Source organism: Falco peregrinus, chromosome 1 (assembly GCF_023634155.1).
Source record: "Falco peregrinus isolate bFalPer1 chromosome 1, bFalPer1.pri, whole genome shotgun sequence".
NCBI classification, from domain to species: Eukaryota; Metazoa; Chordata; class Aves; order Falconiformes; family Falconidae; genus Falco; species Falco peregrinus.
This window is the reverse complement of record NC_073721.1, coordinates 97,440,028-97,454,786: the sequence shown is the minus strand read 5'-3', so window position 1 is coordinate 97,454,786 and position 14,759 is coordinate 97,440,028.

The following is a 14,759-nucleotide window of genomic DNA, read 5'->3' as shown; positions in this document are numbered from 1 at the left end:
CAAAACTATAACAAACAGCTTATGGTAATAAAAGAGTTGGCAAGAATAAGACCTGTTTGAGAAGAGCTTCTAGAGGATGTAGCAAAATAAAGTCACTTAGTATCAGTTGAAAGTCTAACCTCATTAGTGAGGTAATTTTTTTTTTCTTGTAGCTAGAGACAAGCTCGTTTCTGCACAAGGGGAAGAATGAACGCGAGACTTCTCTGTATGAAGGCAAGAGATGCACCCAAGGGTGATGTTTCCCATAGACTCAGACCTCCTCTCAGGCGATGCTTAGATGGGGTGGGTGCCTGTGCCCTGTGTGTACATCCACTGACTCCCCTGTAGCTGGTGCGGTGCTGAGCCCTGGGTAGGTCCGAGCGCAGTGTTTGGTTTGGTAGCTTCTCTCCCTAGTTAGCCTGAGGTGTCTGGGGCCAGCTGGTAGGTTGCCATTCAGCACCTGCACCTGAATGAGCCCCCTGGCCTGGGCCAGCCAACACCTGGATTATGCTGTGAGGTGTCTTGTGGGTTGGAGAGGGGACCGAGGGGTAGATGGCAGGAGACAAGCAATAAAACAGACTTAGAAAGGCGACTACAGCCAGGCTGTGGGTGATAAGGGAGTAAGCTCCCAAGGGAGGTAAGTGAATGAAGTTGCCTACACCTGTGCTCCTACCACATGCCCTGCTGTCACCCCAGATGTGCTGTTAGCAGCATTGTGGGGACCCACCAGAGAGCCTCTCCCCGAGGGCACTGGTCCAGGTGGAGGCATGTTGTCCTTGCTGCAGACCTGGCATCCCAGCTTGATCTGGTGATACAGCAAAGAGCCTGTTTGGACTTCCATTTGTTCCTGCCTCCATGATGTGTTGCAGAGCAGATTCTGCAGTGAGGACAGTGATTTGCAGAGACAACGTGGCTGTGCTTATTCTGCATCTCGATGTCTTCCTTCACTGACTTTGAAGGCACAGTGTCCTAGCAGTGGCCAGCTCCTGGTGCAGCAGAGATCAAAGTAAAAACCCGCTGTTGGCTTGCCCAACTATGTATTCTTTCAAATGTATTTGGCATGGTGATCCCTTCTTGTTCTGTGATGGGGTCACCTTGAAAAGTAGTTCCTCTTGCAGGGTTCATTACCTGCATGGCCACAATTCTGTTAGGTTCAGTTGATGGTAATTAATATCTAGTAACATCCATCAGAGTCAAGCTGCTTAGTGGAGAACAGCACAGCATATAAATCTCTTTTCCTTCTGTCGCTGACTTTCGACAAGCTAATTCCATTTAATACATAATGGTAACACTTGGTGATATAAAATGAGGGGAAATGGGCAAAAATGGATACAAATGCATCTTGGCTCCGAGTCAGCTGGTCCTTCACTTCCTTTGGATCTTAAGAGGAGTATTAGAAAGGGACAGTCTGTGAAAAGCCTCATCAGGAGAGTGCCGGTGAAAATATACTGTTAACATCGCTGTAGTCAGGCAATCTGACAGCTCTCAGCTGCAAAAAGCAGGATGCTTAGCATGTTTCCCTTTGATTAAGGGTGTTTTGGGGCATCTTTCTGTATTTCATTTCTTTCTCTCTCAACTTGTTCCGAAGTCTTAAATTTTTTTAATTGTCCTTTTATTTTTTTGGAGTAATGAATAATTTAGGCTCAGAAAATATAAGAACCGCTTTTTTCCCAGACTGGCTTTCGATGTACTTAGAAACCTCAAACCCAACCGCTTCATCAGGTACAGAATTACAGCAGTATGTCACTGCAGACTTTTCTTGTCTTCCTGCAAATATATCCAGATACAGTGTCTGCCCCAGAGCATGCTGTGGGAAGCTGACTTCATCTGCTCACCCAGCTCAGTTTGGCACTACCTTGAGATATTGATCTATGACCTTGCAGCCTGGAAAGCACTGTGTGCAAGCAGGAGGCATAAAAAATAGGAGGCTGCAGCTTGAGCCGGAGGTGGTGCAGGTTTCCAGTGAATTGATAGTGAAGTGGGCTGAGTTTGTGCTTGGAGGTGAGGTGTCCAGATGCAAAGGGTGTCCGGAGAGTTCATAGACTCAAGTACCAGCAGTGCTTTAGTGACACAAGAGGGAGCTATGGACCCTCCTGAGATGCTGCAGGGTTCACCCAGGCAGAAAAGATAGGCGAATGGGCAGGAGAAATCTCCCAGCACTGCAGGCTCTGGAAAGACAGACCAGGCATCTGTTGTGCTTGTACTTCTAGGGTTACTTTGCTACTAGTTAATCCAGTGATCTGGAGAGGAAGTTGGAAGGGAAGATTTCTTCCTTGGGTAAATCAGATAAAAAAAGTAAGAGATGGTTGCTCCTGAATCTGGTACCATTGTGGACATGTGAGTTGGTGGGGATGTGGACACTGGGAATTACAGTTGCTGTCCAAATGTTAAGCTTCATTGCTTGTTCATACCTGCTTATTTTACATTACATCTGGTGGTGATTCCATGTGATTAACAGTCAAGCCTTTAAAATTTGCTTTATGTGAAGTTTTTTTCCTACTTTTGTCTTAAAAGGGAAGGGATGGCCCTGGGTGCAAATGCTAGTCTTGGACACAGGAGCCTGAAGTTTGTCTCCCTGCTCCTGTGTGGGCTATGCTATGGGCTGTGTGAGGTATGTTGCTCAGGCCTCCACCTGGAAATGAGACATAGGGGGAATTTAGTATGTGAGACCTGGGCAAGGATTCCTCCAACCTCTGCCTAGTTCTGTAAGCATCAGTTTCATCATCAATGCTTCCTAGAGGTTTCAGATCAGCTGCTGGGTGAGTCCAGGGTTATCATTACTGCTTGATATTCTGCAGCCTTTCATGTAAGGCCAGCCAGCATCTTTAAAGCGGGCAGGGACACGCCTGCTCATCTCACAGTGGCATGCTTTACACACAGCACAGTGGTTTGCTTCAGAATCATGCCAGGGTGGAGAAGCAGCATACATACTTGCATTGTCATGTAGCAGTTAGAGCACTTCCCAAGATGCAGAAGTCATTATCTCAATGGCTTCCTCCAAACTGACCACTCAAGGTGCGAGACTTTGGCCATTATGAAGATACTTGCTTATCATCTGCATTGAATTCTCCTTTCTTTTTAAGGCCTGGTTTTGGAAAAAATTAGAAGTTACTCATTTCTGCTGGATTTTGCAACCTTTTTGGTATCTGATTAGGGATGGGCAGGGGGAGCTGTGAATATTCAATTTTGACATTCCTTGGCTCAACCTCACCTTCTGGACAATGGCATTGCTCAAGCTATCAGGTGCTTTGTAGCTCTGAGCATCATCAGCATCCCTTGACCGTTGGTCTGTTCCCTGCCCTGTGTGTTGGGTTATGCCTCTTCTCAAATATCCAGTGTAGTTTTCCTCAGACAAAATTCTTTTTTCCCTCCCCCTCTCTCCTTTAAAGCTTTTTAAACACCCCTTGCATTTTTGTCCTCGTTCTTGCCTTTCACCCCAGTTCCTGGGTGGATACTATGTGCTATACTTGATACAGTCTGAACTATAAATAAGAAGCAGTTTGTTGGAAAGTAAAATTAGCAGGCCAGATTTTCAAACGCACTTCCAAATCTGTGCCTAGCCACCTCAGACTGTACATGTCCTCGTTTTCTGAGGTGCTGAATCTTGTTGTTATCCTTGATTTCAATGGGAATTTGTGATGCTCAGGACTCTTGGAAATCAGGTCACTTTTATATTTGGGTCCTGAGCATGGATGGAAGAGCCTGATCACCACCGCTGTGCTATTGGTGGAGAGACTAAGTCCTGGAGAGGTTGGAAGCTTGTCCCAGGTCAGTCCCTTACTTAGCACCAGTGAAGTGGGGATTCTGGGGAAAGAAGCTTCTTCTGTATATAAGGAGTAATACAAGATTCTCAATGAGTGACCATAGACTCTCTCACATCCCTGCAGTGAAACATTGCAAATCCTTGAACTCACATCCATTACTTCACTTTGGCTTTTGTGTTTATACATTTGGCTTATGTGGTTGTAGGCATTTGTCAACAGCTGGAACTGTTACCCTGACCTGAACATTGCCGAAGTGGGATCCATCTGCAAATGTGCTGCAAGAGTGTTGCTGGTGAGTTATGGCTGGAGGTTAACCACAGAACTCTCTCTCTTTGCAATTATCCTAATGTGATGCCAGCTCAGTTTTCTTAGAGTCATTGGAAGCGTTGCTGTTCATGGGAGTACAACAGGGATTCAGTCAGGAGACTTGACTGAGCATTTTTTTAATAAAGAAAATAGAATCTGGAATTTAGGCACATGGAAAAATACATCTGTGAGTATATCATGGCAGCTCTCAGCTTAGTCTTCAGCTCAAATTAGATTACCCAGCTGAGTGTATAGCACCGAGTTACCATGCTAATGAGCACAAGAAGAAATGCCCAGCGAAAGATTTCCTGGTCTTTGATTTTTGACACAGAAAGAACTGATGAAAATTGCAACAGGGACAGCTTGGTCGTGCTCCTGAAAATGCACTCTTCTGGGGTGCTACTTGCTGAGTAATGCAGTTTGTGTTTTAAGAATGTGTAACACACTGGCATTACCCCATTGATTTAGCTAATTGAGATCACTGTTTCCAGCCAGCATTCCACTAATGCAAAGGAAAATAGTTTTGAGGTGCAGATTGTCATATGGATTGCTTCCTGTATCAAGGAGCTGGTACCCTGCCATAAAACAACCAAAATACAGCTGTTACTGCTGGGGAAAATATATCTATATATCTTTCTTTTCCCAGAGTGGAGGCATTCATTAATGCTACCTAAACCACTGTGTTGCCCTGGCTGGGAGCACAGGGAGCCAGCATGTGCCTGTGCCATGCTCTGGCTCCTGGGGCTGCCCCTGTGGTCAGTGCAGCTGCCATGTGTTAAAGCTAAGACAGATTGAGTTGATACTGGGGACCCTGCCAGGTACAATTCAGCCTTTTTTTGAGTCGTGCTATGCAGTCAGTACACACCGCTGAGAACTGAAGGATGTGCTGCTTAGCAGCTCTGCAGCCTGCCCTAGCCTTCACACACACAGGGCCTGCTGACCCAGGCAGGTGTTAGGGAATAAGCAGAGAAACAATCTTTTCTGGTTCATGAAAATCTATAAACGCAGTAGGAAGACCATGAAGGAAGTGGAGCCCATGGCTACTTTATCTGTGCTACAGTAGCTCATGCAAGAGAGATGATGTATTTGTTCTGCTGAAGCCTCCTTATAGGACCTCCTTGCTCTGGGGTAGGTTGGGAACATGGGCTCTGAAAGTGGGAGAAATGGTCACATCTCACTGGAGTGCAGATATCACTCTTGTCTTTGAACTTGCTTTGTGCTTTAGAAGAAAACCCGAGTGTTGATTGCCTGAAAGTGGAGTAAGAGGGGGCTGCAGCTGGAGCAACAAAGGGAAGGAATGACAGTCGAGGGGCTAGTTTGATGGATGCTTGTTGACACTGCAAAGAGAGATTGTTGCTTCACCTGCCACCAGGAAAGTAGTTTCGGGCTTTTGACTGTGTTTTTGGCAGCTGTGTTAAGCACAGCTCTTGTAATTAAATTGAGCCTCTGGTTATGAAGGCACAGGTAGAAGATGATAAAAGCTGCAGAGGATGTAGTATCTGGATTTCTCATTTCTACAGCTATGTACTCTGCTCTCCAAAATCAAAATATAAAGTATCAAGCAGAAAGACGTTTGTATGCAGAGCATCCAAAAGAGGTTTTCTTTGTTAGCTCAAGAGCCTCCAACTTCTCCTTCCAAAGCCTCCCGTGTGCTTGTACACCAAGATGAGTACTTGGCATCCTGCTCCACTGCTTGGAGCTTTGCTAGAGGAGAGCAGCTGCTTCAGTCTACATTTTCCATGCCCTCTCCCAACCAGCTTTTCTGTCTTCGGGAAGAGTGTTTAAATAGCAATTTTAGGCAAACAGAGTTTACAGGAAGAGGAGGTTAAAGCTGAATCTGACTTATGTGACTTAAGAAAACTTTATTTTGGAGAGCTGGTCTCCTGGCAGTGCTATGTGAAGCCACAGCACCAGTGGCTTCAAGTTGCTCACAGTTAGCTGTCCTCCTCCCTCCTCATTACCTCCTTGTTTCTCCTCCTGGGCTGCTGCCGTCCATCCTGCCCTTTGCCTTTATCTATGTAGCTGTCTTCTCAGTCCTCCCCATGGTCAGTACCTTCCCGAAGCTGCCTCCCATCCCTCGCTCCAGAGCTGCCTCCATGCCATACTGCTTCCTCCATTGCCAGCCCCTCCTCCTGCTGCACCTTTCTGGGGTCCTTTGTGGTGGTACCTGGTTTGGAGGGGACCAGGAGCTCCTGAGGCTGGAGCTCAGTAGCTTGTGCTCCTCTGAAAGGAATGAGGACTAAGTTTCAAGATCAGTTTACAACTGATGGCCATGATGCCAAAGGGCTGGTCTAGCCTCATCCCTGGCCTGTGCACGCTTAGTCATTTGTTCCTGCCTTGTTTTTCAGCTCCCCACTTACCCCAACAAAACCATCATGAGGACGTTTGGGGACCAGGTTAAAACTACCTTTCCTTTTGCCCATGTCAGAGCCCAGCTTAGCACTACTCCACAGCTCTGGGGGTGCTTGAGCCAGGCAGGGAAATCTCAGTTGTGCGGGCTTGCGCCAGCAACACTTGAGTGCTGTCTACAGTGTAAGCCAAGCCCCAGGGCTGACTGGCACTGCTGCTTGAATGGGCTGGGCTTGAACTCTGTGCCTGTTCCTTGCTGTAGGACAGGCAGAGTGGTTGTGTGAGCCAGTACATCGCTCTGCCCCGGCCACTTGTGGGAGAGATGTTGTGTTGCTCCAGCAGTGGCAGGGGATGGCTGGCCTGGGCTGCTGGCTGGTGTCCTTGCATGCCAGCCGCTCTCAGTGCTGCGGTGACAGAGCACAGAGCCTACGTGTGTATATGTATGTGTGTGTATATATATATATGGCTATACACATATCCTGTATGTATAGACACAATGGCACAGACACACTCACAGGCCAAAGAAAATGAGGCTGAAACTTAGCTAGACAGCTATTTCACATAATTTGAAAGACCATCTTGCTAATGTGCATAAAATCCCTGTCTCAAGTGGGCTGTCCTTGCCTCTCTTCTTTTACACTTTTTTAAAATTGCTTTTGGCATTCAGAAGATTTGTGTTAAACACCCAGAATCCCACAGTGGAAAAAGCAGGGGGCAGGGGAACTTATCGAAAAGAGAGATAAAAGAACAAGTGGAATGAAAACCTCTGCAACCTCCTTTTGAAGTAATTAGTTAGGGTAATGCTGTTTTTCTCCCATTACAAACCCCAGGAGATGACAGCTGGAGAAGCTCACCTGAAGTAGGGTTCCTCAGAGCAGGGCAAGCCATCCTGGATGGTATATAGCCCAGTAAAAGTGGTTCAAAATACAGGTTGTGGGACAATCCCCAAGGGAAGAGGGCTGTGCAGATGAGAGCACGGTACAGGAGAGGTCAGGCTAGCTCCATTTGTAACGGAGCTCGAGTGATACAGGGGGACGTATGCTTCCCCAGGGTAAGTTCACTAGATACTTTGCATCATTAGAGCAGTTTGCGTGCCCAGTAAACGCAGATTTGAATCACTGGGTAAGCCACAGTGGTGCGAGGTGGAGAGGCTTGGGGTGAGCATGACACATAAAAATCCGTTTTTCCTTTTGTTGGTTTTTTTCTACATCAGACTCTTGAAGTTTTGGTGGAGAGAGGAAAAAAGGGTCTTACTGACTGAGCTCTCCCAGGGAACTGCATTTGTACTAAGCTGTTGCAAAGTGAGGCCTACAGGCATTTTATGTGCCTGAAAAACTAATGCAAAGTTTTCTTCCCATCAAGACACATCTGTAAGAAGCAGAAGAGTCTGTGTGCTCTGCCAGGGCCTCTGTACCATTACGCTGCATTCCTGTTACTTCTGGAGCAGTGCTCCCAAAAGACCTTTCTTGCCAGATCCTGGCATCCTGCTGCAAAAAGACTCCCATGGAGAAGCCAGCAGCACTGTACTGCTGCATCTCAGAGGCGACTCCTTCCCCAGTATCCAATACACCTGAAATAAGCACACCACACCTAGCAGTGGGGGTTTTGTTCTTTCCTTTCTTTCCTCTTATCCAGCTCTGTTCATCCGTAGCCTGAGCTTGGGAAGCTTGCCACAAAGCACCCTATGGCATACCCCAATTCTGTGGCCTTTTTAATCTCCTGCCAAGGAGGGTGGTTTCTTTTCAAGGTCATATTTCCCCATTGATGCACTGCTGCCTGATTTTGGACTCTTGGTATTTTTAATCCCCCAAAGTTAATTGGTTTAGTTGCAGGCCTGCTGGGCCAACCTTGTTTTATAGTGCCAGTGCGCAGTGGTCCAAGCTGCTGTCTGTGGTGGAGGCTGAGCCCAGGAGAGCTGGTGGGATGTGCCAGGGAGGTGAGCCCACAGCGCCTGCGAGTGCCAGCGAATACACCCACTTTCCAAGAGGTTGAACACATCAGCTGTGTGTTAAGGGCAGCCGGTAGCTGGTGTTTGCTGTGTGTGGTCCACATGGCACCAGGAACCTTATGGTATAAGTTTTAAGAGCCAGGATTAATCATGGTCCCTCTGTTCCCTGCACAGCACTTACTGTTGGTGCACTGGGCAGGATGTGGTGCCTGTTCAAAAATGCTGGAAATCAGCTGTTGTAGTCTGATTTGTTGCATGGCTGGGGCAAAACATTGCAAGAGAGTGATCGGGGGTGGGAGGGTGGAGGTCAAATCCCCCCTATCTTTTCACGGACATGGATTCCAGGTGCTTAAAGATTTTGGGAAAGTAGGACAACCTCTCCTCAGGTGTTTCACATGAATGTTGATGTGGTAGAAATGAGGCTGTGAGTGGGCTACTGCATCCAATCGGCTGTGGAAAGCTGTGCTCCTCCCTGCTGAGTCTCTCAAGGACTGTGCATTTGACCTGCTCTGATCAGACCTGCCCGTCCCTACCCATTCATGAGCCGTGCTGCCACACAGTTATTGTAAGCAAAGGGGCTTGAAGATGCCAGTAGGGGACATAAGAGAATACTTGGGTGCCAGGTTAATTGTTTCAGGGACTGAGTGCTGATAGCACAGCATGATCCCTAACAAGTAGACGGACCCTCCAATAACTTAATAGGATCCTGCTGTGGGCTGTGATTTACCTCTTGACAAATTAAACCAGCACCAGATCAATACCATGCTGTGTTGCAGTAAATAGGCTTGATTTTAAGTATTGAATAAGAATTTATTTCAGATTAAGGCCTGATTTTTAAAGGATAGAGTGCACTGGTCTTTAAAGAGCAGATCAGGTCTGTGGGTGGCTGCCGGCCCCCACTGGTCCCCCCACTGGTCTCTGTAAATCCTTGCTTGGGGAGCTAGTGGAAGCAGGGGTGTGTTTCTTCCTTAGGAACTGGAAGGTGGCAGAGATCTCAGGGGTACCCTTGATGTGGCCAGCAGGTCGAGGGACAGAGTTCTCCCCCTCTGCTCTGGTGAGACCCCACCTGCAGCGCTGTGTCCAGCCCTGGGGCCCCCAGTGTAAGAAGGACCTCGACCTGTTGGGGCAAGTCCAGAGGAGGCCACGAAGATGCTCAGAGGGCTGGAGCCCCTCTGCTGTGGAGACAGGCAGAGAGAATTGGAGTTGAGAAGAGAAGGCTTTGGGAAGACCTTACAGCAGTCTTTCAGTACTTAAAGGGGCTGCTGACAGGAAAGCTGGAGAGGGACTTTTTACAAGGGCATGTAGTGATAGGACAAGGAGGAATGGCTTTAAACTGGAAGAGGTAGATTTAAATTAGATATTAGGAAGGAATTCTTCATTATGAGGGTGATGAGGCTCTGGAAGATGTTGCCCAGAGAAGCTGTGGATGCCCCATCCCTGGAAGTGTTCAAGGCCAGGTTGGAGGGGGCTTGGAGCAACCATGGCAGGGGGTTGGAGCTAGATGATCTTTAAGGTCCCTTCCAACCTAAATGATTCCATGATTCTACGATTGGAGAAATTTCACTTTGAACCACAAGTCAGTTCTGTAAGTGGAGCGAGGACCTGAGGAGACTACTTATAAGAATAATTCCCATTTCCACCAGGTAAAGCAGGTTTGCATGGGGCTGGGCCCCAGGACATGTTGCTGTAGTGGTGTGTCTGCTTCTCTGGCCCATGATGGGGGTATGCGTGGGAAGGGTGAGCTGTCAAAGTATCCCTGAAAGAGCTTTGTTGTCTACGGGGCTGCCAGTTCCTCTTTGGGAAAGAGACCCTTCAGGTAACCATAACCACATTACTAAAGGGTATCATCACCCTAAAGAAATGCAAAGCTAATCTCTCTAGGAAGAGCGTGTTTCACTTTTATAACCATTTGGTGCAGGTGCATTCAGCTTTTCATATATGTCAAGAACAGTGTCAGCGTCCCTCTTCTTACATTGGAAAATCGTCCCCAGTCCTGCCCAGGCTGGGTCCTGCCACTGCTCATCACACCAAGCACAGCCCCATGGGACAGTCCAGGGACTTGAGAAACTGACCCAGGGAGAGTATTAGAAACCAGACTAATTATGGTGAATACACAGCTTCGACATTTTCATTGTGTCACAACTGTTTAATCCTTCCTAAACCCCCTAATGCTGCTCAGTAGACTTTTCTTGTGTTATCTTTATTGTCTTGCTAATAAGATGTTGCACATAACAGAGATTTATACGAAAGGTTTTAGAGAGGATTATATGAAGATTAGACAAGAAGTACTCACAAAAGGTTGGAGATTTCTTAGTACCAAAATTTTTCATTTCTATAGTGCGAGGATTTTACTTTTTTTCCCCTAAAGAATTTGTAGGGAATTTCTGCAAGAAAATTCCTAAAGTTGCTACTGTTCAAAACAGTTCTTTTGAACTTGAGCACTGGTTATTTTTCAGACTAGTACTACCTGAATTTGTCATCTGGGGTTTTTTTTATTTGTTTGTTTTTTCTAAATGTGGACCCAAACTCTGGGGAAAAAAAGAGGGTGGATTAAACTCACATGGGGTCTCTCTTCTGCTGGACTAGCTATACGTGAGCATCACCGTCCTCTGTGGTACCCCTGCTGATGAGTGCAGATGGACTTTGACATTCAGCAGAGATCGCCGATTTCAGAGGAGCTCTGCGGGTGCTGGAAGACATTTTGTGCTGAGTCTTTACAGCCACAGTTACTTCACTGCTAACTCCAAGGGCTAGCTGTGGTGGAACAACACTGATGTCTTGCAGCTGAGATCTTGGGCTGTTATTTCATCATCAGTAAATAAATGTTGCTGGAATTTTGCAGAAGCAAAGCACCACCCTGGCATCAGATCAGCATTTAAAATGGAAAATAAAAAGGCTTTAAAATAAAAATAGCAGAAGCCAAAGGCTGGTAGGTTTATGGTTAACTCTCAGAGCTGCTGGAAATTAATCTTACTGTAGGGCCTTAAGCCAGAATCACCCACAGAATCAGGACTTAGTCACTTTGTTCTCCTTCAAAAGCTACTACGCTGTATGTTCAGCGTCAGCTCCTGAAGGCAAGCCGGGACACAGAGTGGCTTATTCTTGGTCATTCTCTGTGAAGCCATGATGCACTGCTATAGGAGTCTCTCACAAAGCTTCACTTCTGCCTTGGGAATCTTCTAAAATCCAGTGTCTTATGTTAGTAGGTGTCAAGCTATTTTGACTTGCAGAGATCTAACTTCCTGCCAAAGAAGGCACAGAAGCCCACATAATATGTGGTACTTTCTGGCAGCAGGCTTGCTTTTCTAACATGTCATGCCTGTCCTTAATAGTGGTCCTGAGTTGCCTGTGATATACAGGTTGGGAAACACCACTTGGAGTGTTTTGGCTGCAGTGACAGGACATTTATTTGGGAATTCTGCAGAGCATCCTACTTCTGACACCCATTCTGAGCTCACAGTATGTTTCATTCACCCTAGTTTTTATTATTAGTTCAGCAAATAATAACTAGTTTTTGTTAGTAGTACATTTTTATGATTAGCACAGTGTTGCTTGATGACTATAGGTGGAGTGAACTGATGGGACAAGCTACACAAAATGCAAGGCCTTTACTTTCAGGAGGGCTTAAGTACCCAAATGTAGTCACATTGAAGAATTGGTATTTCTGAGTATGTTTAGCACCTTCTGGACATGTTTTCTTCTTTGAGAGGTAAAATTATTTATCACAATCATTTTATCGTAGAAAGTGGACCTGCTCCATCCTCATGCTCTGAGGCAGTCAACTCTTCTTCATCCATGCCGGACAGCCTGGTCTGAAAGCACTCCTGCAATGGCAATTGTATACCTGCAGTCATCTCATTTAGTGCTTCACTGTTCTCCTTGTCACACAGTTGGCCTGCTGTCCCACTGAACTTTCCATTAATGCATTTGAAGTCTCTTGCTCCTGGCCCTGTCAACACAGTTGTGCATAATTAATCCTTTCTTTTGTGCAGGAACCTTGTACACATGTGAAGATGATGTGGTGTCTCCCCTCTGTTGTCTTTAAGTTGTTTGACCCCAGTTCTTTCCATCTTCATACACAGACTGCAGGGCTTTTTTTAGACCTCTGATCGTTTTAGTCCTGTTTCAGATACTTACTGAAGCTTCAGATCTTGCTTCAAAAGCTCCATGAATTCTGTACCCAGCCTTTAAAATTAGAGGGGCTCTGAAGTGTAATGCAGCACCACTAACATGCCAACAAACATTATCTCATGCTGTAATTTGTCCTAAAAATTGGTCGCATTTTTCATCCGGGGAACTTTGTGGTGCCATCTGGGGTGGTAAGGGTGGCAGTGTTGGATGGCGCAAGCTCCTACCCCTACCTCAGAACCTGCCTAGACAGGAACACGCGGGTGGCTACATTTTGGGACTAGCCAGCCCTGGATTTCTAGCCTGCTATGCTGTTCCAATTGTGGTATTGAAAAAAGCCTTAAGCCATCTAATGAACTGCTGGCTACCCAAAAGATAGCAAATATGAGAAGTGATTTACTGTCTCACTGACATGCTCTACAGTCACGATGACAAATACAGAATGGATATTTTCTCAACTCAAATGCTCTCTTGTGGTAAAGAAGAGGCACTTTGTAATTGCAGAACCAGAAAAGGGAGACAGCTTATTTCACTTCTGGCAGCTTTGTTAATAAAGCATTGGGAAGGCAAATAATTATCTGACATGCAATTACATCTAAGCTGTTTTCCTTGGGGAAAAAAACAATATAAGTGTTGGGCATCTGATTTTATTATTCTGTCTGGAAAGTCTGTATTTGATACTTGAAATTGATACCTGATTTGTTTTTTGTTGTGGAGTGGACTATGTGTTAGTTGTCTGTTTGTGCTGTGCTTTACTGCCAGTGAGTGAGTTTCAGAGTGGCCAGGCTAAAGTAGGAACCTTTCTCCTAATCAATTAAACTTGGAAGGAGTTTGAAATTCAGGTAACTTTTGATGGGGGATGCCCAGATGCTGAGTAGCAGAAAGCTACCCGGTTAGTTTTTCAGAAGCTCATGGCATGATCTCACAGCTCTTACCATTTTGCCAGTACTGCCTCTCAAGTGAACCAGATCCTCCTACCTCAAGCGTGTAGGCTGTATTGGAGGGAGTCTGGTGAGTTCTGGTTTCTCAGACAATTTCGGTGCATGCTACAGATGAGATTTCTGTGTGTTCCTCATGAGGTTCTTGCTCTTTGCCATACCTGGTTGTTGGTAAAGCCCCTAAACTAAAATTGATGGTGGAGCACTAAACATGTTTGGTCTTGTAGATTCAGGTTAGGACAGCAGGATCCATTCAGCCTGACAGAGACTCTGAGGCTGGTAGCATCATGTGCACTCTGCAGCTGAAATTCCTCTTGAATTCTTGAATCCTTTTTGGTTTTTTTGTTGAGCAGCTTTTTTTCATTCTTCTGATTTGTCTGTAAATATAAATGAGTTTCTAATATTAGAGGTAACTTTTAATATTCTTGTCAACCTGAAGTCCATGTCTTGTTTCTTTTATAATGTCAAAATATTGAAGATGCATCTAGGCTGATAATTTGCTGTTTCCATGAAACACCAAATGTCTTCTATTAAAATTGAAGAACAAGTCTCTGTGCCCATAGTTCTTTTTTTTTTTTTTCCTTATATCTTTAATTGCATTTGAGGTTTAGTATTTCTCACTATATGGTATTTTCATATTACAACAAAATAAAAAACTTAAGAAGCTGCACTGCCAGCTCTGGAGACGTTAGTGTGTATCTCCTGGTCATTGCAGGTGGGTGGTTTGTGTTTCAAAAGTCGCATGATTAAGGAAAATCTAATTCAAATTTTAATCCTTGTGCTTCCCAGGAAAGCACTAGGTGTCAGGTCTATAAAATCCCATAGCAAACAAAAAGCTTTCTGAAAGCACTGCAGTAGAAGATGTTAGTACTTTCAAATCACTTGAGTACTTCAGGGAGTGTGCGCTGATACTGGGGAGGCGGGAATCATCAGATACTTTGGGTTTGTTAGTATGCAACATACTGTGCTGATGTGTTACATCTTACCTACTTGGCAGCATCAAAACTATTAGGAGGTTTTCAGGTACACCCAGGATCTGGCCTCTGTTAGCCAAGACACAACCGGCTGTCAGTGGTCTGCGTCTTTTTGAACTGATTTTGCAGTGGTGCGGGAGCTGGTCACAGAGTCAAGCTGCCAATGGTTAGCAGCAGTGCATTGAGGTCTTGCGGGACATGGCAGGCTGAAAAGGCCTTTGCTTGTGGCAGCAGGGAGAAGCGTTTTTGCCCTGGACGATAGCTGCGTACTGCTGCAAATCTTCATATCATCATCTTTGAGTAGATGTTCAGTTGGTGCTGATAATCTTATTTCTGGAAGTTGCCTGCTTGGGAAGCTTAAAAATAGATCACA